This window comes from Oncorhynchus mykiss, chromosome 11 (genome assembly GCF_013265735.2).
Source record: "Oncorhynchus mykiss isolate Arlee chromosome 11, USDA_OmykA_1.1, whole genome shotgun sequence".
Lineage (NCBI taxonomy): Eukaryota > Metazoa > Chordata > Actinopteri > Salmoniformes > Salmonidae > Oncorhynchus > Oncorhynchus mykiss.
Genome location: NC_048575.1, coordinates 50,132,923 through 50,158,479, shown reverse-complemented (window position 1 = coordinate 50,158,479; position 25,557 = coordinate 50,132,923). Strand labels below are relative to the sequence as shown.

Here is a 25,557-nt window from a genome sequence, read left to right as displayed (position 1 = left end):
TGTGCTGTCACAGCAGAGCAGCAGCCCTGGCCCTGACACTGACCCAGCCATGGCAGTGTTCTCACTAGACTCCCCAGTCAGGCTATTTTGGACTGGAAATGTCAGCCTGCCTTAATACCACAGTCCTCAACTCCACCCAGGTTGCTGTAATTGAAGGCAGTTGTATATATTATCTTATGTTGATTAAAGTTGATTGCTGAAATTTTGTAAGTCCGTCGACGTGGCAGATAAGTTACTGAAAGTATATTTCAGTGATCAACGGGAAAATACATTTGTGACACACACAAAAAAAGTATCTTATAGTCATACACAAGACTGATATGGATTTCATGCACAGGAGCCGCCTGTATCTAATTTTGAAATGCATACGTTGCATTCACACGGTACTTTCTCGAGTCGTGTTTATTTCCCACATCTTAATAATGCTGGAATGTTTCCCCGACCTCATCGCGATAGAAATACATTGCAATGTGATTAGATAGGCAAATGTGAATGAGACTAAAGCATGTCCCAGCTCCGTCAGCAACACTGATGTAGCTAGCTACAGCGATGAGACTTGATGTGTCAGTGGATAGTGCATTGTAACCGCCAGTATGACGCCACAGTTTATCCCCTGTGCTTTGGTTTCCCCCTCTACAGGCCCAGAGCTGTGTGAATGTTCCACAGTGTTGCTGGCAGCTGGGAGCACACTGGGGCCTGTGAAAGATTTAGATTTTAATTTTAGCAAACAGTTTATTTGTTCATTTGGATACCCATTACCTTTTGCAGAAGCAGCAGCTACTCTTCCTGGGGTCCAGTACAATATACAAACAATAAAAAATAAATACAAATTGTGTATCAGTGTGTCTGTCTGTGTGTGTGTGTCCCCTCACAGTCCCCTCTGTTCCATGAGATGTTGTTTGTTCTTTTTTTTAAAGGTAATTTTACTGTTTGAGTTATTGGAGATGGAAGGGAGTTCCATGCAATCATGCCTCTATATCAGTGGAGGCTGCTGAGGGGAGGATGGCTCATAATAATGGCTGGAACGAAGCCAATGGAATGGCATGTACTTGACACCACTCCGCTTATTCTGCTCCGGCCATTACCACAAGCCTGCCCACCCCAATTAAGGTGCCACCAAACTCCTGTGCTCTGTAAAATACTGTGTGTTGCTGTGAATTTGTTTTGGACTTGGGTCTGTGAAGAGACCCCTGGTGGCATGTCTTGTGGGGGACGCATGGGTGTCTGAGCTGAATGTTATTTAATTATGCAGATAATCCAGAATTGTTATCACAGTAATAGAGCTCATAAAAACTAGGAGAGAAGCAACTGGTCTCTTGTCAACTGTCAACCAGAAAAGACTTGCATATATGTTGTTGATGTTAGTTCTGAATGTGCAGTGAGGGCAAGACGTGCTGCTCTGTTTTGAGCCAGCTCCCTGAACAACTAGTTGATTTTTGTGTGCATTTTTATAGCAGACATACAGAGGTGGCGCTCCTAGTGGCCACGGACTTTAATGCAGGGAAACTTAAATCCGTTTTACCTTATTTCTAGCAGAATGTTACATGTGCAACCAGATGGAAAAAAAACTCTGGAACAACTTTACTCCACACACAGAGACGCGTACAAAGCTCTCCCTCGCCCTCCATTTGGCAAATCTGACCATAGCTCTATCCTCCTGATTCCTGCTTACAAGCTAAAACTCAAGCAGGAAGTACCAGTGACTCGCTCAATACAAAGTGTTCAGACGACACAGATGCTACGCTACATGACTGTTTTGCTAGCACAGACTAGAATATGTTCCGAGATTCTTCCGATGCCATTGAGAAGTACACCACATCAGTCACTGGCTTCATCAGTACGTACATCGATGACGTCGTCCCCACAGTGACCGTGCGTACATACCCCAACCAGAAGCCATGGATTACAGGCAAAGTATATTGCTGTAATGGTTGTGGTTTTTATTTCAGGGTCCTAGAGGCTTTACGGGAGAGAATGTCCTCCAGCGGGGATAGGAGATGAGGTGAGATCACAAGTTCAATGTACACTACATGTCTGGAAGTTCTACTCAGTAGCAAAAGGTCAAATGAGCACAGGGAAGTGGCTGTCAAACAAGCACACAAAATGTGCCTACTGTCAGATTTCATATGTCGTGGAGTATACTCAGTCAGTGGAAACAACCAGTCTGACTTTAGTGTCAGGAGTTTTTCCTGACCAGATGACCTGGAGAACCATCAGGCCCTAGTAATAAGCCGTCATCATCTGGAGTCTATAACATTTTGTTTGCTACTGTATTCTATTCCCCTATGATGATAATGATCAATTCCACGCAAATGCTGCCTGCTTTTCAAACAGCAGGTTAGGGTTTATCGTCATGAATCTTGTTCTGTAATTGTTCATCTCCCCCTACCTCTCCGTTCCTCCCCTGCCGACCCCTCGCCCCACAGTTTGGGAACCACTAGTTTATAGTAACATCACTGGCATCTCCTGTGTCTCTCCTCACTGAACTACAGGGTTTCACTGGTGAGACAGGTCCATGGGGAGACAGAGGAAAGACTGGAGAGAAGGTAACATTTAAAATATCCAGTATCCAAGTTTGTTATACTCAAAGTGGAAGCAGGCTTATGTTGTGCTGCACATGTACATACAAATGTTATTGCACTGTCCTCTAGTGGATGGATGCTTTGCTCGCCATCAGAGTGTATAGCCTGTTAGGAGCATGCTTATATGTTATGTGCTTTAACTTTCAAAGACATACTTAGAATAATTGTCTAAATCATATTGATTATATTGATTCACTTTTCATGATCATCTGTAGCCTATGTGTAGTACTGTAGTTTTCCCTAAATGTAGACATACAGTCGTGGCCAAAAGTTTTGAGAATTACACAAATATCAATTTTCACAACGTTTGCTGCTTCAATGTCTTTAGATGTACATCTTTAGATACAAAAATGTGTAAAATAACAGGAAATGTGCTTTAAAACAGCAACAATTTCTCTCAGCCTCTTGGCAAATTGTCTAGAATAGCGTGAAGTCAGCTATGAAACTGGACTATGAAACATTATATATTTTGGGGGGGGCCTTGCACAGACCCTGTGAGGGGTCCTCACAAAACTGCCCCACGCCAGTGGTTGATACTTGACTAGGGGAGGGCTGAGTGTAGAGGAGGAGAGGTGAGGCTAGTGCAGGGTTGATACTTGACTAGGGGAGGGCTGAGTGTAGAGGAGGAGAGGTGAGGCTAGTGCAGGGTTGAGACTTGACTAGGGGAGGGCTGAGTGTAGAGGAGGAGAGGTGAGGCTAGTGCAGGGTTGAGACTTGACTAGGGGAGGGCTGAGTGTAGAGGAGGAGAGGTGAGGCTAGTGCAGGGTTGAGACTTGACTAGGGGAGGGCTGAGTGTAGAGGAGGAGAGGTGAGGCTAGTGCAGGGTTGATACTTGACTAGGGGAGGGCTGAGTGTAGAGGAGGAGAGGTGAGGCTAGTGCAGGGTTGATACTTGACTAGGGGAGGGCTGAGTGTAGAGGAGGAGAGGTGAGGCTAGTGCAGGGTTGAGACTTGACTAGGGGAGGGCTGAGTGTAGAGGAGGAGAGGTGAGGCTAGTGCAGGGTTGAGACTTGACTAGGGGAGGGCTGAGTGTAGAGGAGGAGAGGTGAGGCTAGTGCAGGGTTGAGACTTGACTAGGGGAGGGCTGAGTGTAGAGGAGGAGAGGTGAGGCTAGTGCAGGGTTGATACTTGACTAGGGGAGGGCTGAGTGTAGAGGAGGAGAGGTGAGGCTAGTGCAGGGTTGATACTTGACTAGGGGAGGGCTGAGTGTAGAGGAGGAGAGGTGAGGCTAGTGCAGGGTTGATACTTGACTAGGGGAGGGCTGAGTGTAGAGGAGGAGAGGTGAGGCTAGTGCAGGGTTGAGACTTGACTAGGGGAGGGCTGAGTGTAGAGGAGGAGAGGTGAGGCTAGTGCAGGGTTGAGACTTGACTAGGGGAGGGCTGAGTGTAGAGGAGGAGAAATTCCGAAGTTCCAAAGATGTCTTCCGTAAAGTGACTGACGGTGTCTTGAGGACGGTGCGCTGTGTTTTGTGTGCAGACAGGTTTGGCTGCCACAGTGGCACAAATAGCTACATTACCTTTAGAATGGTGTTGTGCCTGGACAGATGATCGATTTACCAAGGAAAAGTGAATGCACATAACAAACTTTATTGAAAGCGGATTCTAAGAGTTGTTTTCAAACTGGGTCATCAGAATAAAAAGGTTTATTCGCCAGCTTTGTTGTTTGACTTATGGCCACACGGCAGCAATAAAGAGTTCTTGACGGAGTTCTTGAAAATCACAAATCTCCATGTTGCTTGCATCTGAAGGCCCACTCTGGATTTTATAAAGAAACATGAGTTGACTTCTCACCCATTTTACAACTCTGCCAGCTGGTGTTTCACTCACTCCGGGTTTTAGTTGAAGCGCCACAACAACAGAAATGGAAAACCTCTTTTGGAAATGCCAATCTATTCTACAGGGGTTTCCCTATTGGAATGAGGTCATGCCTATATTTACTCTAAACAAATTATATAGTAAAAGGGTCATCATTTTATCTCAGTAAAAATGATGGGCCTGCCATCAGATGTAGCTAGATACACCGGGATACATTGTTATGAATCTAAAGCACCTGTGTGACCTTATGAGGGAAACAAATCCACATTTCACTCTCTCGCTCTACCACCTCTCCTTTCTCTGTCTATGTCTGTCTGTCTGTCTGTCTTTTAGGGGACTGCTGCAATTCCAGGTCTGAAGGGGGCTCCAGGTGGCACAGTAAGATGTATAGATTTATTATCTTGTTTATTAAACAGAAGTGGCATCATTAGAGAGGAGTGATGTTCTATTTTATGATTCCTATCTGATCAGATCTGACTTTTCCTGTAGGGCTTCAAAGGACTAGATGAAGACAAAGGAGATGCTGGAACCAAAGGAGACAGGGTAAGGACTTGATTATGGGTTTGGAAAGCCTTCGCTTGGAAGCAGTAGTAAATGAATCAGGACTGTCACAAGGTCATGTTCATGAAGCCCTTGTAACGTGTTTTTCTGAAAACATGAATTTGCATATCATATGGTGTTTTGATACCATTAGTGTTTCTTTCCTCAGAGTTCTGTTGGTGTGTCAGGGATCCAAGGCCATCAGGGTGAGAGGGTTCAGATTGGCCTCTCAGGGCTTCCTGGTCTCAGAGGTCAAGCTGGTCCCCAAGGCATCCAGGTAAACATCAGGATCACACCTGCAATTCACAGCCTTTATTAACATAATAACACTCTGCCTATCCTCCTACTGTACCTCATTTGCTGTTATATACTGATGCAGGGTGAAGACGGAGAGGTCGGCCTCCGAGGAGTGGTTGGAAAGGAAGGGTCAAAGGTCAGGAGAGTTTATTGCAGTCTAGTGGAGTGATTAGACTTAGAATGGCTTTTCCTCAGGGAACTTCCTTTCCCGAGGGAGCCACTAGAGCTGTTGTTCTAGTGCTGTTAGAGCTCTCCTCTGTCCAATATTGTATGATCAGCTTCCCAAAGATTGTATTTAGTCTCATAGAGTTTGAATACAGTACAATACTGACTGAGATTTTGATGCATAACCAAGCTATGTCATGCCATGTTCATATACATTGGCATCACGTCATATCTTACAGACTGAAAGTCTTGATTTTGAATGTCTCTCTTTGTTTGCCCCTAAGGGCCACAGGGGAGCTCCAGGCCGCAATGGGAAGTCGGGGCCTAAAGGAATGATATCTTGGTGGTGAGAGAAGATTTTGCCGTTTTGAAGCTAATTTCCAGCAATTCTACACAGTTTGGTATGGAGCTGAGAAACCAATGGCCATGTGCCTTGAATGCCTGGTTTTAGGAATAAAAACGAAACTAATAAAATATGTAGCTCACTATCTTTTCTGCATGCTTTCTAGCCCTTTACACTCCTGCCCATATGGGTTGAAAATGGTGGATTTGTGCCCTGAGAAGCACCTAAATTAGAACGCAGTAGCTGTACAGAAGTATGCTATAAATGATGTCAGACGTCACTCTCTATGCATCACATTGCTGTATGGGTTTTGACTGACAGCTGTTCTGAACTTGAGCACCGCACACAACAAGTAGTTGCCTCCATCCCTCCATTCTAACGGGGCAACCTTTGCCCGTGTTTTGTTGTCTGAGTGAGGAAAATGCTGTAAATTAAAAGGACTAGATATATTTTGAAAGATGTTGAGAATTATAATAAATATCACTTTGATGTTAGACAAGCAAGCCAAACCCCTGTGAGTCCAAATGTGCATTTCACATTTCCACATCATAAAGCTCACGTCATATACAGTGTCGTTTATGATCACTATGTTTGATCTACAAGTTACAAGATGACATGGGGTCATACCCTGAGTTGTTCAGAACAGAATGTGTTTCTGTGTTTCTCTATTGTGTAGAACATGAGCTGTGGACCACTCATCTGAATGCACTCATGACTCCATTCTATGATCACTAAAATTACTATCCGTTTCTCTGAACTGCCCCGTGAAAGTCTAACACTGTAAGATCGTACTTGATAATTTAGCTAGTGATGTTGGCCATAGAACGACCTTTCAAATGACGCCCACCTGACAAAGAATATGATTTATAATGAAAGGTTTTTGGATTGCGTAAACAACAACAGTAATTGTGTGATGGCAGGGCTGTGTTCCAAACAAAACAACTTTGTAGATAAAGGACTATACCCTCTTCTGAAGGAGGTTGTTGGGGGGGATTCATCACATTTTCCCTCTGATGTCTTTTCTTTCCAGGGCCGTGGTGGACAGCCTGGTCTTTTTGGTATACCTGGAATCCCGGTAAGAGAAGAGTACTCATTCTCATGTGAATATTACCTGACAGACAATAGCTGTACTGTAGCTATAGTAACAATCATCTCTCCTCGCTGTGTGTTGTACGGTATGTATGCCAGACGTGTTTGTGTCTATGTCTGTGTGTTATGTTGCAGGGTTTTAGAGGCCACGTTGGGACTGAGGGAGCAGAAGGAAAGCCTGGTACACAGGTTCCCATTTTATAACTTTTAATATTTTAATGTCACTTACTTTGATTTTCAACAGACTCCTTAATTGTCTAGTGGACAATAGTTCATTGAATAGGTACTAGCTGAGCTAGTTCAACCAACCAGTATTAATAAATAGCCTAAAAACTCAAATAAATGTGTGTAAAAGTTTCTGTATTTTTTATACGTTCTGTGTATACAAATGAATGTATGACATGATAAAAGAGAATATGTGTAATGTGTTGGTTAGAAAAGTTTGGTTAGAAAAGGTATCAGATGATCCTAGACACAGATGTAATTGCCCGCCTGTGGGCTTGTGGTGGCTGGTGCTGTTACAGCTCTCTTCTTTATAGGAGCACGTAAATGTCAGACGAGGGGGTTCGTAGGCGGAGCCAGTCAGTGTCCTTGCAAGACACATTCAGCATTGCACAACCAAGGATGCGCTGGGGGTCATCAACACTGCTTTGTAAAGTATTCATATGTGATGCTGCTAGGGCACATTTCATTAGGGTGTTGATATGTTGCTACAGGGATGTATATTCATTCAACAGTCAATGTGTCTTTAACCTCCCTTGTCTCTGTCATAAATCCAGGGATTCTCAGGCCTGGGGGGAGAGCCAGGACAAGCAGGTCCCCCAGGCACTCGTGTATGTCCAACAAAAAATATCAACCACCTACAGGATCATTGTTGAATCTGCAGATTCTGTCACCACCCTCAACTCTTACTCATTCTTACCTTCTGTTTGTATCTATTTCGTGATTTTAACAGGGTCCTGCAGGAAAGTCCAGACAAGACGGCAGTCCTGGGACACCTAGTGGTAAACTGAGTACTGTAGGCCAAAAGCCTCTGCCTCAGAAATAAATATGACCTACATTTCTCAACGTAAATGAGTCTCTCTCTGTTCTCTAGGGCTTCACAGGGAAAGTTGGCATGCAGGGTCCCCAAGGGCCAGTGGGCATGTATGTAAGTGTGACTTGTCCACTCCCAAAAGGTGTTCTAGTGGGATTAACAACCTATGTTTCATTTATCTTAAAGTCTTTAGAAATGTCTTTTTATAATACCGCTGTGAGAGTTCATGCTCTGAACGTGTTACTGTCACCTTTTATTTTTCAAAACAACGTGTAAAAGAGATGTTCAAATCAATTATTATAATCTTAGTGTAGGGGTACCTACTGCTGCCAAAAACCAACTTTGGGTGGACCGATTGTAACTGTGGAAACCCATTCCGTGTACAGGGCTACTCTGGAGCCGTGGGTTTAACTGGGAGACCTGGTCATTTTGGAGAGAGGGTATGAACGCCGACAGTTCTACAGAATGCTTGCACTGGTATGTTAGTAATAATGGCTGTTCGTTTGCATGAATGCCACCTGTCTGTCTGTCTACCCCAAGGGAGAACCTGGTGTGAGAGGTACCGCCGGTATCCCTGGGAAGAGTGGACCACCGGAAAGTACACTATACTGACATTCACATTGTGGAGAAAATAGTCTAAACTGATACTGGTGTAAATTGATACATAGGCATGATTTTGAGCTGTCTTACAGGGATTGAAGGCACCTCATGGCGAGAGAGGTCCAAATGGACCTCAGGTGAGGAAACGTTAGTCCTTCAAAGCTCTTCACTCATTTGATGTTTCAGACATACTGGCTGAGCTGTTCTTCTGTGTACACTACCTGCCTTAATTGTGAGTCAATTGTGATTGCTCTAGTTTTGTCTTCCTTAGGGCCGTCAAGGAGAGACTGGACCCAATGGCATACAGGGATCATCCGTGAGTAGCACTTTTAGATAATGTCATTGTCCTCGGCAGGTAGCCTGGCGGTTAGAGTGTTGGGCCAGTAACTGAAAATTCACTGGTTCGAATACCTGAGCTGATAAGGTGAAAAATCTTTCAATTTGCCCTTGAGCAAGGCACTTAACCCTAATTTGCTCCAGGGGCGCCATACTACTATGGCTGACCCTGTAAAACAACACATCTCACTGCACAGATACGGTGTAGGTGCTCTTGGATGGCACCTTGAGAACTGACGATTTGGCCATTTTAAGTGTTTACTACAGACGTTGATTGCGTGTAACTGGTTTTAGGGTCGTCCAGGCCTCCCAGGGCTGGAGGGCAGGACAGGGAAGCCAGGCCCTTCAGGAAACCAGGGGCTTGTGGGGGCACAGGGGTCAGCTGGGCCCATCGGGTTTCCAGTGAGTGGGTACTTTTCAACATTCTCCTTGTTTCATCCCAATGAAAAATGTATAATTGACAGACCTTTCTGTATACTATTCTTGCACCAAAGTTTAATTTTTTTGTAACATTTATTATTCAATGTTGATTATATATATTTTTTTAATGAACGTCACAGAGATGAAACTGTATTATCAATGTACAGTCACTTTTGAGTTGGGTAATGTATTTTATTTACTGTATCCAGGGCACTCCTGGGATGGATGGTGTGATGGGGCAGGTTGGAGAAAAAGGAGAACAGGTGAGTGCAATGCCAGCCCTAGCTCGTGTCTTTTTTTTGTTTTTCAATGATAGATTGGAAGGAATAGAGCATGAATCATGACAGTCACTACTGCATTGAGTGATACACTGTTGTCTGTTTTGGGAGCAGCAGGGCCTGTTGGGGACAGTGGGCCATCTGGACTAGACGGACAGCAGGTGGGCAGCAGTGGATCTGGGTGTCTGTTCTTAGATGTACCCATCCACCTTCAATATGACTGGTGTTGTATGATATGCCACACTTTCCATGGTGGTAAGTGTGGCATATCTTGCAATAGCAATTGTACTATTATGGCTAACATTGATGACCATGTTTAATATTCACACCAGGGACAGTTGGTGAGGAGGGGCTGTCTGGGGAAAAGGGGGAAAGGGGGAACAAGTCAATAACTGGGTTTCATCCCTTTTTCATCCCTTTTACGGGTGGAGATTATAAGAGAACATGGCCAACATGTTCAAATGTTCATAAATGACCAGCATGGTCAAGTAATAATAATCACAGTGGTTGTCGAGGGTGCAGCAAGTCAGCACCTCAGGAGTAAATGTCAGTTGGCTTTTCATAGCCGATCATTAAGAGTATCTCTACCACACCTGCTGTCTCTAGAGAGTTGAAAACAGCAGGTCTGGGACAGGTAGCACATCCGGTGAACAGGTCAGGGTTCCATAGCCGCAGGCAGAACAGTTGAAACTGGAGCAGCAGCACGGCCAGGTGGACTGGGGACAGCAAGGAGTCATCATGCCAGGTAGTCCTGAGGCATGGTCCTAGGGCTCAGGTCCTCTGAGAGAGAGAAAGAGAGAATTAGAGAGAGCATACTTAAATTCACACAGGACACCGGATAAGACAGGAGAAATACTCCAGATATAACAGACTGACCCTAGCCCCCCGACACATAAACTACTGCAGCATAAATACTGGTGGCTGAGACAGGAGGGGTCAGGAGACACTATGCCCCCATCCGATGACACTCCCAGACAGGGCCAAACAGGCAGGATATAACCCCACCCACTTTTCCAAAGCACAGCCCCCACACCACTAGATGTATATCTTCAACCACCAACTTACCATCCGGAGACAAGGCCGAGTATAGCCCACAAAGATCTCCGCCACAGCACAACCCAAGGGGAGGCGCCAGGTGGGGTTGATGGGGGAAGCTGGACCGTCAGGCTTGTCTGGATTGGAAGTAGGTTTGAAGTAGACTGGGAGGCATTAAAGACAAAACCCACATTGGTTTGAAAAACTGTTATTGCTCAGTACTCACAATGTCTATAATGGCTTTGTAGAATACTCTGTCAACCCGTTATTGTTACAGGGTGTTCCAGGTCCTTTTGGATTGGCTGGGGCTGATGGACCACAAGGGCAGAAGGTATGATGTAACCAGATATAGGAATGATGTAACCACGTTGTTATCATGGTGATGATATCATGCTGGCGCTGGACAGTAACATGAAGTTTCCAATTTGTCTAGGGGGACAAAGGCCCTTATGGTGTGGTTGGGGATTCTGGAAACGCAGGCCTTAAGGTACGTATTGCCAGTACAGGTTTAAAATTGTAAAATGATGCTGTATTCATGTATGAATTACAGAAAGCTATTTAACACACATACTGTAGATTTGATTGAGTTATTGTTTTCTAATGACAGGGCGTGTCAGGAAGAAGAGGATTGAAGGGTGACATGGGAAAATCTGGACCAAAGGTAGTATATCCAAAATCCTATTGCAATTCATCTTGATAACATTACAAATCTAAACCTCATGCACAGTATCCTTAATTGCACATATACATGTATGTACATTTTCTGTGATAATGAGTTAGACATTACAATGTATTTGTCTCTTCAGGAGAACAGCTGTTACATGATGCTCAGTAGTAAGTCTGTCAGTAAGACTTTCTGAATGGCTATGTTGTGTCCAGGGGCCAGAGGGTCTGCTGGGCAACAGAGGGCCCAAAGCGTCCCCTGGATTGGAGGTAAGAACACAGAGACAAGAGTACTGTATCTGAAATAAACAATACTTCTTTAGCTGTTGGTAGATGTTGGTTGATGTCTTTTGTACTCATCTCTACTTTCAGGGTGTGTCTGGTGAGGCTGGGCCTCAAGGAGCAGTTGGCCTACCAGGACCTCTGGTTAGTGCTACTGTCACGCCCTGACCATAGTTTACTTTGTATTTTCTATGTTTTGATTGGTCAGGGTGTGATCTGAGTGGGCATTCTATGTTACATGTCTAGTTTGTCTAGTTCTATGTTCGGCCTGATATGGTTCTCAATCAGAGGCAGGTGTTCGTCATTGTCTCTGATTGGGAACCATATTTAGGTAGCCTGGGTTTCACTGTGTGTTTGTGGGTGATTGTTCCTGTCTATGTGTTTTTCACCAGATAGGCTGTTTTAGGTTTTCGTTACGTTCATCACGTTCTTTATTTTGTAGTGTTTGCATTGATTCGTGTTTTACGTTTGTTCATTAAAACATGGATCGCAATCTACACGCTGCATTTTGGTCCGACTCTCCTTCACATACAGAAAACCGTTACAGAATCACCCACCACCAACGGACCAAGCAGCGTGTCAACAGGCAGCAACAGCAGCGTAAAGAGGAATGGACATGGGAGGACGTTTTAGATGGCAAGGGCTGTTACACTTGGGAGGAGATACTGGCTGGAAGAGATCGCCTCCCATGGGAACAGGTGGAGGCACTTAGGAGAGCAGAGGCAGCCGGAGAGAGGAGCCGGCGATATGAGGGAACACGGCTGGCAAGGAAGCCCGAGAGGCAGCCCCAAAAATTTCTTGGGGGGGGGCTAACAGGGAGTATGGCTACGCCAGGTAGGAGACCTGGGCAGACTCCCTGTGCTTACCCGGGGGCTAGAGAGACCGGACAGACACCGTGTTATGCAGTGGTGCGCACGGTGTCTCCAGTGCGGGTGCATAGCCCGGTGCGGTATATTCCAGCTCCGCGTGTCTGCCGGGCTAGATTGAGCGTCGAGCCTAATGCCATGAAGCCGGCTCTACGCAGCTGGTCCCCAGTGCGTCTCCTTGGGCCGGCTTACATGGCACCAGCCTTGCGCTCGGTGTCTCCGGTTCGCCTGCATAGCCCAGTGCGGGCTATTCCACCTCGCCGCACTGGCAGGGCGACCGTGAGCATTCAACCAGGTAAGGTTGGGCAGGCTCGGTGCTCAAGAGCTCCAGTGCGCCTGCACGGTCCGGTTTTTCCAGTACCACCTCCACACCCCAGCCCTCCGGTAGCAGCTCCCCGCACCAGGCTTCCTGTGCGTGTCCTCGGCCCAGTACCACCAGTGCCAGCACCACGCATCAGGCCTACAGTGCGCCTCGCCTGTCCAGCGCTGTCGGAGCCCTCCTCCTCTCCAGCGTTGTCGGAGTCTCCCGCCTGTTTAGCGCTGTTAGAGCCTTCCTTCTCTACAGCGCTGCCAGAGTCTCCCGCCTGTTCAGAACTGCCAGTTTGCAAAGAGCTGCCAGTTAGCATAGAGCTGCCAGTTAGCATAGAGCTGCCAGTTAGCATAGAGCTGCCAGTTAGCATAGAGCTGCCAGTTAGCATAGAGCTGCCAGTTAGCAAGGAGCTGCCAGTTAGCAAGGAGCTGCCAGTCTGCATGGAGCTGCCAGTCTGCATGGAGCTGCCAGTCTGCATGGAGCTGCCAGTCTGCATAGAGCTGCCAGTCTGCAAGGAGCTGCCAGTCTGCAAGGAGCCGCCAGAGCTGCCTGTCTGCAGGATGCCGCCAAAGCTGCCAGTCTGCAAGGAGCCGCCAGAGCTGCCAGTCTGCAAGGAGCTGCCAGTTAGCATGGAGCAGCCAGGGCCGCCAGTCAGTATGGAGCAGCCAGGGCCGCCAGTCAGCATGGAGCAGCCAGGGCCGCCAGTCAGCATGGAGCAGCCAGGGCCGCCAGTCAGCATGGAGCAGCCAGGGCCGCCAGTCAGCATGGAGCAGCCAGTCAGCATGGAGCAGCCAGGGCCGCCAGTCAGCATGGAGCAGCCAGGGCCGCCAGTCAGCATGGAGCAGCCAGGGCCGCCAGTCAGCATGGAGCAGCCAGGGCCGCCAGTCAGCATGGAGCAGCCAGGGCCGCCAGTCAGCATGGAGCAGCCAGTCAGCATGGAGCAGCCAGTCAGCATGGAGCAGCCAGAGCAGCCAGAGCCGCCAGTCAGCATGGAGCAGCCAGTCAGCATGGAGCAGCCAGAGCTGCCAGTCAGCATGGAGCAGCCAGTCAGCATGGAGCAGCCAGAGCTGCCAGTCATCATGGAGCAGCCAGTCAGCATGGAGCAGCCAGAGCTGCCAGTCGACCAGACTCTCCCAGATCTGCCAGTCGACCAGACTCTTCCAGATCTGCCAGTTGTCCAGACTCTTCCAGATCTGCCAGTTGTCCAGACTCTTCCAGATCTGCCAGTCGTCCAGACTCTTCCAGATCTGCCAGTCGTCCAGACTCTTCCAGATCTGCCAGTCGTCCAGACTCTTCCAGATCTGCCAGTCGTCCAGACTCTTCCAGATCTGCCAGTCGTCCAGACTCTTCCAGATCTGCCAGTCGTCCAGACTCTTCCAGATCTGCCAGTCGACCAGACTCTTCCAGATCTGCCAGTCGACCAGACTCTTCCAGATCTGCCAGTCGACCAGACTCTTCCAGATCTGCCAGTCGACCAGACTCTTCCAGATCTGCCAGTCGACCAGACTCTTCCAGATCTGCCAGTCGACCAGACTCTTCCAGATCTGCCAGTCGACCAGACTCTTCCAGATCTGCCAGTCGACCAGACTCTTCCAGATCTGCCAGTCGACCAGACTCTTCCAGATCTGCCAGTCGACCAGACTCTTCCAGATCTGCCAGTCGACCAGACTCTTCCAGATCTGCCAGTCGACCAGACTCTTCCAGATCTGCCAGTCGACCAGACTCTCCCAGATCTGCCAGTCGACCAGACTCTCCCAGATCTGCCAGTCGACCAGACTCTCCCAGATCTGCCAGTCGACCAGACTCTCCCAGATCTGCCAGTCGACCAGACTCTCCCAGATCTGCCAGTCGACCAGACTCTCCCAGATCTGCCAGTCGACCAGACTCTCCCAGATCTGCCAGTCGACCAGACTCTCCCAGATCTGCCAGTCGACCAGACTCTCCCAGATCTGCCAGTCGACCAGACTCTCCCAGATCTGCCAGTCGACCAGACTCTCCCAGATCTGCCAGTCGACCAGACTCTCCCAGATCTGCCAGTCGACCAGACTCTCCCAGATCTGCCAGTCGACCAGACTCTCCCAGATCTGCCAGTCGACCAGACTCTTCCAGATCTGCCAGTCGACCAGACTCTTCCAGATCTGCCAGTCGTCCAGACTCTTCCAGATCTGCCAGTCGTCCAGACTCTCCCAGATCCGCCAGTCGACCAGATTCTCCCAGATCCGCCAGTCGACCAGATTCTCCCAGATCCGCCAGTCGACCAGATTCTCCCAGATCCGCCAGTCGACCAGATTCTCCCAGATCTGCTAGTCGACCAGGATCTGCTGAAACCGCCAGCCAGCCAGGTTCTGGTAGTTTCTACTACCTGCCTGGGCTTCTTCTCAGTGCTGAGCTTCTTCTCAGTGCTGAGCTTCTTCTCAGTGCTGAGCTTCTTCTCAGTGCTGAGCTTCTTCTCAGTGCTGAGCTTCTTCTCAGTGCTGAGCTTCTTCTCAGTGCTGAGCTTCCTCTCAGTGCTGAGCTACCCATCTGTCCCGAGTTACCTCTGTCCCGAGCTGTCCCTCTGTCCCATGTTATCATTGTGGTGGGTAACCTATTTAGGGACGTTTAGGAGGGGGATTAAAACTGTCATGGAGTGGGGTCCACGTCCAGTGCCAGAGCCGCCACCGCGGACAGATGCCCACCCAGACCCTCCCCTATAGGTTCAGGTTTTGCGGCCGGAGTCCGCACCTTGGGGGGGGGGGGGTACTGTCACGCCCTGACCATAGTTTACTTTGTATTTTCTATGTTTTGATTGGTCAGGGTGTGATCTGAGTGGGCATTCTGTTACATGTCTAGTTTGTCTAGTTCTATGTTCGGCCTGATATGGTTCTCAATCAGAGGCAGGTGTTCGTCATTGTCTCTGATTGGGAACCATATTTAGGTAGCCTGGGTTTCACTGTGTGTTTGTGGGTGATTGTTCCTGTCTATGTGTTTTTCACCAGATAGGCTGTTTTAGGTTTTCGTTACGTTCATCACGTTCTTTATTTTGTAGTGTTTGCATTGATTCGTGTTTTACGTTTGTTCATTAAAACATGGATCGCAATCTACACGCTGCATTTTGGTCCGACTCTCCTTCACATACAGAAAACCGTTACAGCTACAATAAACTCACGTCAGATACAAAATACACACATGCATTTTCAGATATGGTCACCAGAAATAAATGTCTACCGCGTTTTTAGACATGTCAGCATGACCTTTTTTTTCTCTTCAGGGACCAAAAGGTCGACCAGGCCCTGAGGGGAGACAAGGCCAGAAAGGTCAAAAGGTCAGGTCAAGCTTCACCATTCACCTGTCTTTACATCTACTTCTGTAACACTATTTATCCTACTCTGACATCCTACCTGTATCAAATCCACCTCATCTACATTTACTGTAGCTATGTGATTGTGGATTGCTTGCTCGCTTTTTTTTTCAGGGCAATGATGGTCGAAGTGGGAATCCAGGAAAGACGGGACACATCGGGAGGAGGGTCAAAATGAAGCCATCCCTTTTTCACATATTACAATTTCTCATTTCAATGTATATGGATCTTGATTCTTCATTCTAAAAGCTGTTTTTGTTACCATGTAAGGGGAAAATAGTGAAATCTGGAAGCAGAGGCTGAAGAGGAGGGAGAGGAGAAAAGGTAATCACTACTGACTGTGAGAAATTCGGGCCTGATTATGCACTAGCCATACCATACAGTATAATGTTTATTTAACCTTTAAAACACTGCTAATGTTTTGCGGCGGTGAGATTTTGTGTAAGGTCAACAGGGTATAACATTTTTATATAGATTTAACCGTATCTGTTTTGTAAATGCTGTGCTCTCTTTTCAATGCCAGGTGGTTAGCTGTACAACTCAATCACTGTGTGCCCGAAACTCAGGACATAACTACCCTTGTTTCTATATATATGTCTTTCTATGTTTCTCTAAGGGGACACTTGGCATACAAGGAGAGAAGGGTGAAATGGGTGAACCAGGAGTCGAGGTAAATATGAAGCATCAACAGGGTGACCATATGATTCAAGAAGTACAGCACTTTGAACCATACGTTCCTAGAAGCTCATTCTATGTCAGACTGATGTCTTTCCCCTGAACTTGCAGGGAGAGATGGGACGGACAGGCCCTCCTGCAGTTCAGGGGCTGAAGGTACTCTTTTTATCCCAAGAAGCATATTACACATGAGTCCGATGTACTGTGCATGAATTGATCTATTTAGAGTCACTACAGATACATTTTGCCTCCATCATTCCCATGTTCATATCCCTATACATTTCCTGTATTCAATGATGGACACAGCTCCATGGTGTGTCTGTGTGTCTGTTTCAGGGGACACAAGGCCCTTTGGGAGAGCCAGGGAGAGATGGCATTAACTTCTTCGATATAGGGGGCGAGGAGAACAGGTGAGATGTACTATCTAATATCTGTCTGTCTATTTGGTCTTACTCTGAAAGCTTGACTCAGTGTTTTTCTGTTAAGTACGCAACATTATTCGTGGCATTGCTATTGAGCTGTACTGACTGTGATTTGTCTTCTGTAGGGAGACATTGGTCCTCATGGGGGGTGGAGGACCCCAGGTCTAACTGGACTTCCTGTGACTTTCAGTGATATGCTATTGCTATTTCCTTTACTTTTCTAAAAATAAAGTAGGATTTTTATACAGAGAATAATTCAATTCTAACATGATTCCTTTTCTCTGTCTATAGGGTTTGTTTGGACAAATGGTATATTACTCTAAATAAAAATACCCGCATGTGTTTTTTTTTTTTAATGCTTACCTTGATGTGTTCTGTACATTTATTATGTGGAGATTGGTGGATTGACTGAGGGCACTGACTAAATGGACTATTCACCTGAATATCAGGGTCTAAAAGGATTTGCCCGAAAATCAGGTCCTGTTGGAGTGTGAGGCCTGCCTGTGAGTATGACCTTCCTCACGTCACCCCACATTACCAGCTGCGTTACCTCTATTTAATGAAATAAAAAGGATTCCTGACCCAATCTACATTTTAGTAATTTAGTAAACATGCATATCCAGAGCGACTTACAATTAGTGCATTCATCTTGAGATAGCTACATGTAGGTGGGACAAACACATATCTCAGTCACAGTAAGGTTCAGAGAGGGGCAGGGACTCTGCAGGGACTCTGCTGTCCTAGGCATCAGGGTAAGCTGGCTCCACCATTGGGGTGCCAGGACAGAGAAGAACACTGACTGGGCTGACCGGGAGCTGACCTCTTGTGGCAGAACGAAGTGCTCGGATGTGTTGGGATGTAGGGTTTGAGCATAGGCTGAAGGTAGGAAGCATCCCGGGGCAGTGAGTTTAACTTTTATATTGTGCTTGTTTTTCCTTTTTTATATCAGGGTCTCCCTGGACCTTCTGGCCCCCCTGGAACCTCTCTGAACCTTACTCTGGCACAGATCAAGGCAAGTTGTTGGTAATCTGTCAAAGCAAATCCAAATAGTTTGCAACTCAAATGCATTTTTGGCCAATTCAGCCAAATCAAATCAAATCAAATCTTATTTGTCACATACACATGGTTAGCAGATGTTAGTGCGAGTGTAGCGAAATGCTTGTGCTTCTAGTTCCGACAATGCAGTAATAACCAACAAGTAATCTAGCTAACAATTCCAAAACTACTACCTTATAGACACAAGTGTAAGGGGATAAAGAATATGTACATAAAGATATATGAATGAGTGATGGTACAGAGCGGCATAGGCATGATACAGTAGATGGTATTGAGTGCAGTATATACATATGAGATGAGTATGTAAACAAAGTGGCATGGTTAAAGTGGCTAGTGATACATGTATTACATAAGGATGCAGTAGATGATATAGAGTACAGTATATACATATACATATGAGATGAATAATGTAGGGAACATTATATTAGGTAGCATTGTTTAAAGTGGCTAGTGATATATTTTACATCATTTCCCATCAATTCCCATTATTAAAGTGGCTGGAGTTGAGTCAGTGTGTTGGCAGCAGCCACTCAATGTTAGTGGTGGCTGTTTAACAGTCTGATGGCCTTGAGATAGAAGCTGTTTTTCAGTCTCTCGGTCCCAGCTTTGATGCACCTGTACTGACCTCGCCTTCTGGATGATAGCGGGGTGAACAGGCAGTGGCTCGGGTGGTTGCTGTCCTTGATGATCTTTATGGCCCCCCCCCCCCCCGACCAGGACCTCATGTACTTGTAAGACAAGCCCAACCACCTCCTGATCCAGACTCTGCTGGACCCATTGCACCAGAACCTGTGATTGTTCACAGATCCACCAGATGGCACCAAAGAACACCCGGCTACCACCTGCTTGGCGATCTTCACTAACGGTATGGGCTTCTTCCACAGGAAGCAATGTTCCCTCTCAGCTGCATGCGTGCTGGGGCTCGCAGTAGCCCGAGACTGCCACGCAGCTCCCCCAGGACTGCTGCAAGAAGAAATGTCAGCCCACAGAAGAAATATCAGCCCACAGAAGAAATATCAGCCCACGGAGAGGGGCAGGAGATTGAACTTCAGAGTTTAGAGTTTTACCCCTTACCCCGTAAAACTAGAGTTTTACCCCTTAACACTATCAATGTTTCTCTTTACTGTGGGAATTGTGATCAAATCAATGCAATAGTAGCCACTTTCAATGTAACATACCGAGAAAAAAAACTAACCATACAATAGATTTTGTTGTAGGCACAACACATTGGAGTAGAATTCTATTGCGCAGGAATCAGTTCGTACTCTACACAGACTCGTGCTGCATTAACAGTCACAGCTGCAGTAGGCCTATAGCAAATTGACCATTGCCATATATGGATATGTGACATTTACTTTGAACTGGACTGTGTTTACAGCTGTGGTCGTGAGTAGATGAGCTTGTTTTGACATGTAGCCACATGTCCACATTTTGTTCATATCCTTTGCTAGTTAGTAAATTATTAGTCCCAGTTATAGATCATTTGTAGTCAGTAATAGGGGAGTGATTGTGTGTACATTTAAAAGCAAGTCAGGTAAAGATATTTTCTTTTGTCTTAAAGGGGCAGTGTTGTATTTTGAGACAGGCTGAATAAGCAAAAGTAGCCAATAGGCATAATTTGTCTGATTCTCTGTAATAATGGTATGGTATGAATAATAATGCATTTTATTTTGTAAAGTGGTTTCTTGCATCAAACAACACAACAACAAGTTCAGTCACTTCCGTGTCTGAAGGATAAGTGGATAAACAGGTTAATGTCAGGCCCTGCATGTTTTTTCAAAAGGCTCATGGAATATAGGCCTACTGTACATTGAACACCACACATTGGTTGCTACTGTAGCCTGAATGATAGAACAGCTACAGTTGAAGTCGGAAGTTTATATACACCTTAGACAAATACATTTAAACTCTGTTTTTCACAATTCCTGACATTTAATCCTAGACATTTAATCCTTTCCTGTCTTAGGTCAGTTAGGATCACCACTTTATTTTAAGAAGGGGAAATGTCAGAATAATATTAGAGAATTATTTATTTCAGCTTTTATTTAGTTTACATACACTCAATTAGTATTTGGTAGCATTGCCTTTAAATTGTTTAACTTGGGTCAAACGTTTCGGGTAGCCTTCCACAAGCTTCCCACAATAGGTTGGGTGAATTTTGTCCTGTTCCTCCTGACAGAGCTGGTGTAACTGAGTCAGGTTTGTAGACCTCCTTGCTCACACACACTTTTTCAGTTCTGCCCACAAATGTTCTATAGGATTGAGGTCAGGGCTTTGTGATGGCCACTCCAATACCTTGACTTTGTTATCCTTAAAACTTCTTGGTGCACCCATCCCGTTAGCGGGATCATTTTCATCAACATCCGCTGAATTGCAGAGCGCCAAATTCAAATTAAATTACTAAAAGTATTTAATTTTCATGAAATCACAAGTGCAATTTAGCAAAACACAGCGTAGCTGGTTGTTAATCCTCCTGGTGTGTCAGCTTTCAAAAAAGTTTACAGCTAAAGCAAACCAAGCGTTTATGTAAGGACCAGGACTCTCAGCAGACAAAACATTACAAACAGCTAGCAGCAAAGTAGATTGGTCACGAAAGTCATAAAATGAATCGCTTACCTTTGATGATCTTCGGATGTTTGCAATCACGAGACTCCCAGTTACACAATAAATGTTCCTTTTGTTCCAGAAAGATTATTTTTATATCCAAAATACCTCCATTTGGTTGGCGCGTTTTGTTCAGAAATCCACAGGCTCGAGCGGTCACGACGGGGCAGACAAAAATTATTTCTTTCAATAGAAGAGAAAGAGAGAAAATGTCTGCTCCAAGCTGTTGCGCATGCAAAACTCTGCTGGCACCCAGCCATCCACTGACGAGATGTGATCGTTCATTTTTCAGAATAAAAGGCTGAAACTATGTCTAAAGACTGTTCACACCATGTGGAAGCCATAGGGAAAGGAATCTGGTTGATCTCCCTTTAAATGGAGGGAAGGCATGCAATGGAACAGGGAGCTTTCCAAATAAGAGGCACTTCGGAGTTGGATTTTCCTCAGGTTTTCGCCTGTAATATCAGTTCTGTTATACTCACAGACAATATTTTGACAGTTTTGGAAACTTTAGAGTGTTTTCTATCCTAATCTGACAATTATATGCATATTCTAGCTTCTGGGCCTGAGAAATAGGCCGTTTAATTTGGGTACGTTTTTCATCCAAACATCAAAATACTGCCCCCTACACTCAACAGGTTAAACCATTTTGCCACAAATTTGGAAGTGGCGGTTTTGGAGCAGTGGCTTCTTCCTTGCTGAGCGGCCTTTCAGGTTATGTCGATATAGGACTCGTTTTTCTGTGGATATCGATACTTTTGTACCTGTTTCCTCCAGCATCTTCACAAGGCCCTTTGCTGTTGTTCTGGGATTGATTTGCAATTTTCTCACCAAAGTACGTTCATCTCTAGGAGACAGAACACGTCTCCTTCCTGACCGGTATGATGGCTGCGTGGTCCCATGGTGTTTATACTTGCGTACTATTGTTTGTACAGATGAACGTGGTACCTTCAGGCATTTGGAAATTGCTCCCAAGGATGAACCAGACTTGTGGAGGTCTATAATTTCTTTGAGCTGATTTCTTTAGATTTTCCCATGATGTCAAGCAAAGAGGCACTGTGTTTCAAAGGTAGGCCTTGAAATACATCCACAGGTACACCTCCAATTGACTCAAATGATGTCAATTAGCCGATCAGAAGCTTCTAAAGCCATGATATCATTTTCTGGAATTTTCCAAGCTGTTTAAAGGCATAGTCAACTTAGTGTATGTATACTTCTGACCCACTGGAATTGTGATACAGTGAATTATAAGTGAAGTAATCTGTCTGTAAACAATTGTTGGAAAAATTACTTGTGTCATGCACAAAGTAGATGTCCTAACTGACTTGCTAAAACTATAGTTTGTTAATAAGACATTTGTGGAGTGGTTTAAAAACAAGTTTTAATTACTCCAACATAAGTGTATGTACACTTCCAACTTCAGCTGTATGTCCATATTCAAATGTTATGGAATGCATTTTATCCATTGTTTTTAATGGTAGGCCTACATTATGATCAAATAGCCACATTAGCCTACTTGGCCACTGTAACATAAAGCAGCTACAGCCTCAGTGTTCACAGTAAATGCGCCCTGAAAGTTGAACAACATTTTCACAACGTTCAAGTTTGCGTGCTCAGCAGACCTGAAATGTGCTTGGTGTCAAAAAAAAACGAGAGGTAACATTGACAGGAACTACATTGATTTAATTATTTTCATCACAATGTGACACCTTCTCCATTATATTCTAACAGCATTTTAAATGTACAATATGTGGGGGACAAAATGGCGCCGTAGAGAGAACACGGTGTTTCAGCGAGCTCTCGTGGCATTCGTACATTTATATTTTTACATGAATCTCATAGCTTGAAAAAAGTGGTAGAATTGGCTAAATAAGTTACCATATAATGAGTCTTGACGGCTATTTCGCAAAAATATCCGACAACATGCCCAACAGAACTACTAAGAAGTCGACCAAAACCACCACCCCTGTCGATGTGCATGAGGAGCTAGCTAACGTTAGCGAGGCTAACACCATTGCGGATCCAGGCACAATGGACCTGGTGATTCAAAATATGACTGATAACATTACTAAAGTGATCGATGCTAAGATAAGAACGGTCTTGGAAGCAATAGCAGGCCATTCAGCTGAACTACAGAGGGTTGTGAAACGTGTTGTTGAGGCGGAAGGAAGAATTGATGCAGTGGAAACTACATCTATGGACGCTAAGATAAAAGCACTTGAGAAACAGGTGCGCGAAATGGCGGAGCACATTGATGACTTGGATAATCGAGGACGCAGATGCAATATTCGTGTTGTGGGACTCCCGGAAAATTCTGAAGGGACACGTTCAGTAAAATTATTTGAGGAATGGATCCCTGGCTACCTACAAATGGACACTAATGCTGGTCGTGTGAAGCTGGACAGAGCCCATCGCTCTCAAGCACCGATACCCATCGCTCTCAAGCACCGATACCCGGTCCCAATCAGCGCCCACGGCCGGTGGTTATAAAGTTCCACAACTTCACCGACAAGCAGCGCGTCCATGGCTAGAAACATCGGCTCTGATGGTAGTCAACGTAAAAGTCCTAGGCCTCATTCTTCAATGATTATTCCACTGCGGTTGTACGAAGACGCAAAGCGTTTGATGAGGCGAAGGCTCGACTCAGGAGAATGAAGATGGACTACGCACTGTTGTACCCGGCCACATTGAAGGTTATGGTCAACGGATCTCCTAAAAAGCTCTACACACCTGAAGAGGCTGCTGCGTTTATTGACTCTGTCTGGTAAATAACTTTTAAGCTGCACCTCAGCAGCATTGGATAACTTTGTTTATTTTTGGTTGAATCTGATCATGAAACAGTGGTGGGAGTCCTCACGTACTCCGGCTCAGTGATATTCGTATCTTTATTATTTTTCTTGCTAAAGTAATAGCCGCTATAGCTCAGGCTGAGATATGTGTGAATCCATATTGGTGCCAAGGCTTGGTTTTAGGTGGAAGAGCCTCAATCTTCTTCTATTGATTTTCTTTTCCATACATATAAAGGATGAGGCAATTGAGCGTCAATGCGGACTTAAGTCTACATTGGAGAGTTGAAATCCCCTGCATGTTAGCTAGTGGGAAAACCCCCTTTTGGATCTTTACATGTTTCATTTTTGGGTTTACTATAGTTCGAGTTCAGGGTTCATATCGTTTGTTTATGCTCGGGGAGATAGAGGAGAGTTCAACACATGGAAAAAGGTACCACCCCACTTTTACAGTGGGATCCAGCCTGGATATTGAATGGTCAAGATACAATGACAGGTAACGGACGTATGTACATGGAACATTAGAGGGAGCCATAACCCCATTAAGAGGAAGAAGGTACTGACTTTTTTGAAAAAATAAAATATTGATATTGCCCTGTTGCAAGAAACTCATTTGGATGATAAGGAGCACCTGAAATTACAACAAGGGGGGTTTGGTCAGGTGTTGTTCTCATCATTTACATCCAGAAGTAGAGGGGTAGCAATTCTGGTGAAGAAGAATTTACCACTTAAGGTCTTGAATTGTGTGAAAGGTAAATTTGGTCGCTTTGTTATAATTAATGGTACTTTACAAGGGCAGAACATTTCTATAATGAATATTTACTTCCCCCCTGCTCACCCCCCTGATTTCCTCACTAAGGTATTTCTAGACTTTTCAGAATTAAACTCGGACACTGCAGTGGTTGGAGGAGATTTTAACTGCTTGTTGAACCCCCTTATTGATAGGTTTCCCAGGGGTATAGCTTCACTCTCTCCTCAAGCTAAGTCACTTAAAGCTATTTGTGATGATCTGGGGTATGCGGATGTCTGGAGAGCTTTTCATCCCTCCAACAGAGAGTTCACTTTTTTCTCTGCACCTCATGGATGTCAGACTAGAATAGATTATTTTTTTATGCCCAGGACGTCTCTGCAGTCTGTTTTATCCGCTAGGATAGGAAGCATAGTCATATCTGATCATGCTGAGGTGATCCTGGACATAAAACTCAACGGGGCATTCAATCGGTCAAGACATTGGAGGTTGAACACAACCATTCTTAAAGACCATACATTCACATCATATTTTATTACAGAGTTTAAAGCATTTTTCTCTATTAACTCTCAATCAACAGATAACCCCTCGCTCCTTTGGGAGACCTGTAAAGCGTATGCCAGGGGTCTGATTATGTCATACACAGCTACTAAGAGATGGAAAAAGCGTGAAAAGCAAAAAATGTTAGAGGGTGAATTAGGAACTAAAGAGAAGGACTACATTAAAACGCCCACTCCTGCCCTATTAAAGGAAATATCAGTCATTAGATCAACGTTAGACTCTCTCCTAACACAGGACGCTGAAAAGAAAATGAGATTTGTCAGGCAAAAGCTATATGAACATGGCGATAAGCCAGGAAAGTACTTGGCATACTTAGCTGAAAAGAGAGCTGACTCTCAGTCAATTGCTACTATTACTGATTCTGATGGTAATCATTTATATGAAAATAAATTGATAAGTGACTCATTTAAGACATTTTATGTAAACCTTTATGCCTAAGAACTGCCAAATGATGCACCCAAATTAATGGAGAACTTATTTTGTAAGATTGAGCTCCCTACTATCTCCGAAGAGCAGAGGTCCCTCCTTAATGCCCCTATTACCAAGGAAGAGATAATGTTCGCAATTAAGAATCTGCAAAATGGTAAGGCCCCAGGACCAGACGGGTTTTGTAGTGAGTTCTATAAAGAGTTCCATGGCCTGATCCTTGAGCCACTGCGTGATATGTTTAATCACTCATTTTCAAATGACCAACTCCCTCAAACGCTGAG

At 45.3% G+C, this 25,557-nt stretch overlaps 2 long non-coding RNA genes across 6 annotated transcripts; both read left to right on the top strand.

Annotated features, from left to right (window-relative positions):
* Positions 1 to 943: 943 nt before the first annotated feature.
* On the top strand, positions 944 to 10,034 carry LOC110535868. 2 transcript variants are annotated; one of them, XR_005034669.1, is made up of 20 exons: positions 944 to 1,110; positions 1,950 to 2,002; positions 2,493 to 2,546; positions 4,729 to 4,773; positions 4,885 to 4,938; positions 5,105 to 5,212; positions 5,315 to 5,368; positions 5,682 to 5,743; positions 6,771 to 6,815; positions 6,965 to 7,010; positions 7,369 to 7,481; positions 7,609 to 7,662; positions 7,785 to 7,833; positions 7,926 to 7,979; positions 8,252 to 8,305; positions 8,406 to 8,602; positions 8,737 to 8,781; positions 9,096 to 9,203; positions 9,431 to 9,484; positions 9,614 to 10,034. It is a non-coding gene; the product is annotated as an uncharacterized LOC110535868 (long non-coding RNA). The 2 variants fall into 2 exon arrangements; XR_005034668.1 differs by having other exon boundaries at positions 8,252 to 8,342; positions 8,558 to 8,602.
* A 489-nt stretch (positions 10,035 to 10,523) lies between these two features.
* LOC110535869 lies at positions 10,524 to 18,107 on the top strand. Of its 4 annotated transcripts, XR_005034665.1 has the most exons (14): positions 10,524 to 10,682; positions 10,812 to 10,865; positions 10,968 to 11,021; positions 11,142 to 11,195; positions 11,341 to 11,467; positions 11,570 to 11,623; positions 15,906 to 15,959; positions 16,110 to 16,319; positions 16,612 to 16,665; positions 16,782 to 16,826; positions 17,007 to 17,080; positions 17,218 to 17,281; positions 17,488 to 17,595; positions 18,042 to 18,107. It is a non-coding gene; the product is annotated as an uncharacterized LOC110535869 (long non-coding RNA). The 4 variants fall into 4 exon arrangements; XR_005034667.1 differs by having other exon boundaries at positions 11,414 to 11,467; positions 17,218 to 17,595; XR_005034664.1 differs by having other exon boundaries at positions 17,218 to 17,595.
* The last annotated feature ends 7,450 nt before the right edge of the window (positions 18,108 to 25,557 follow it).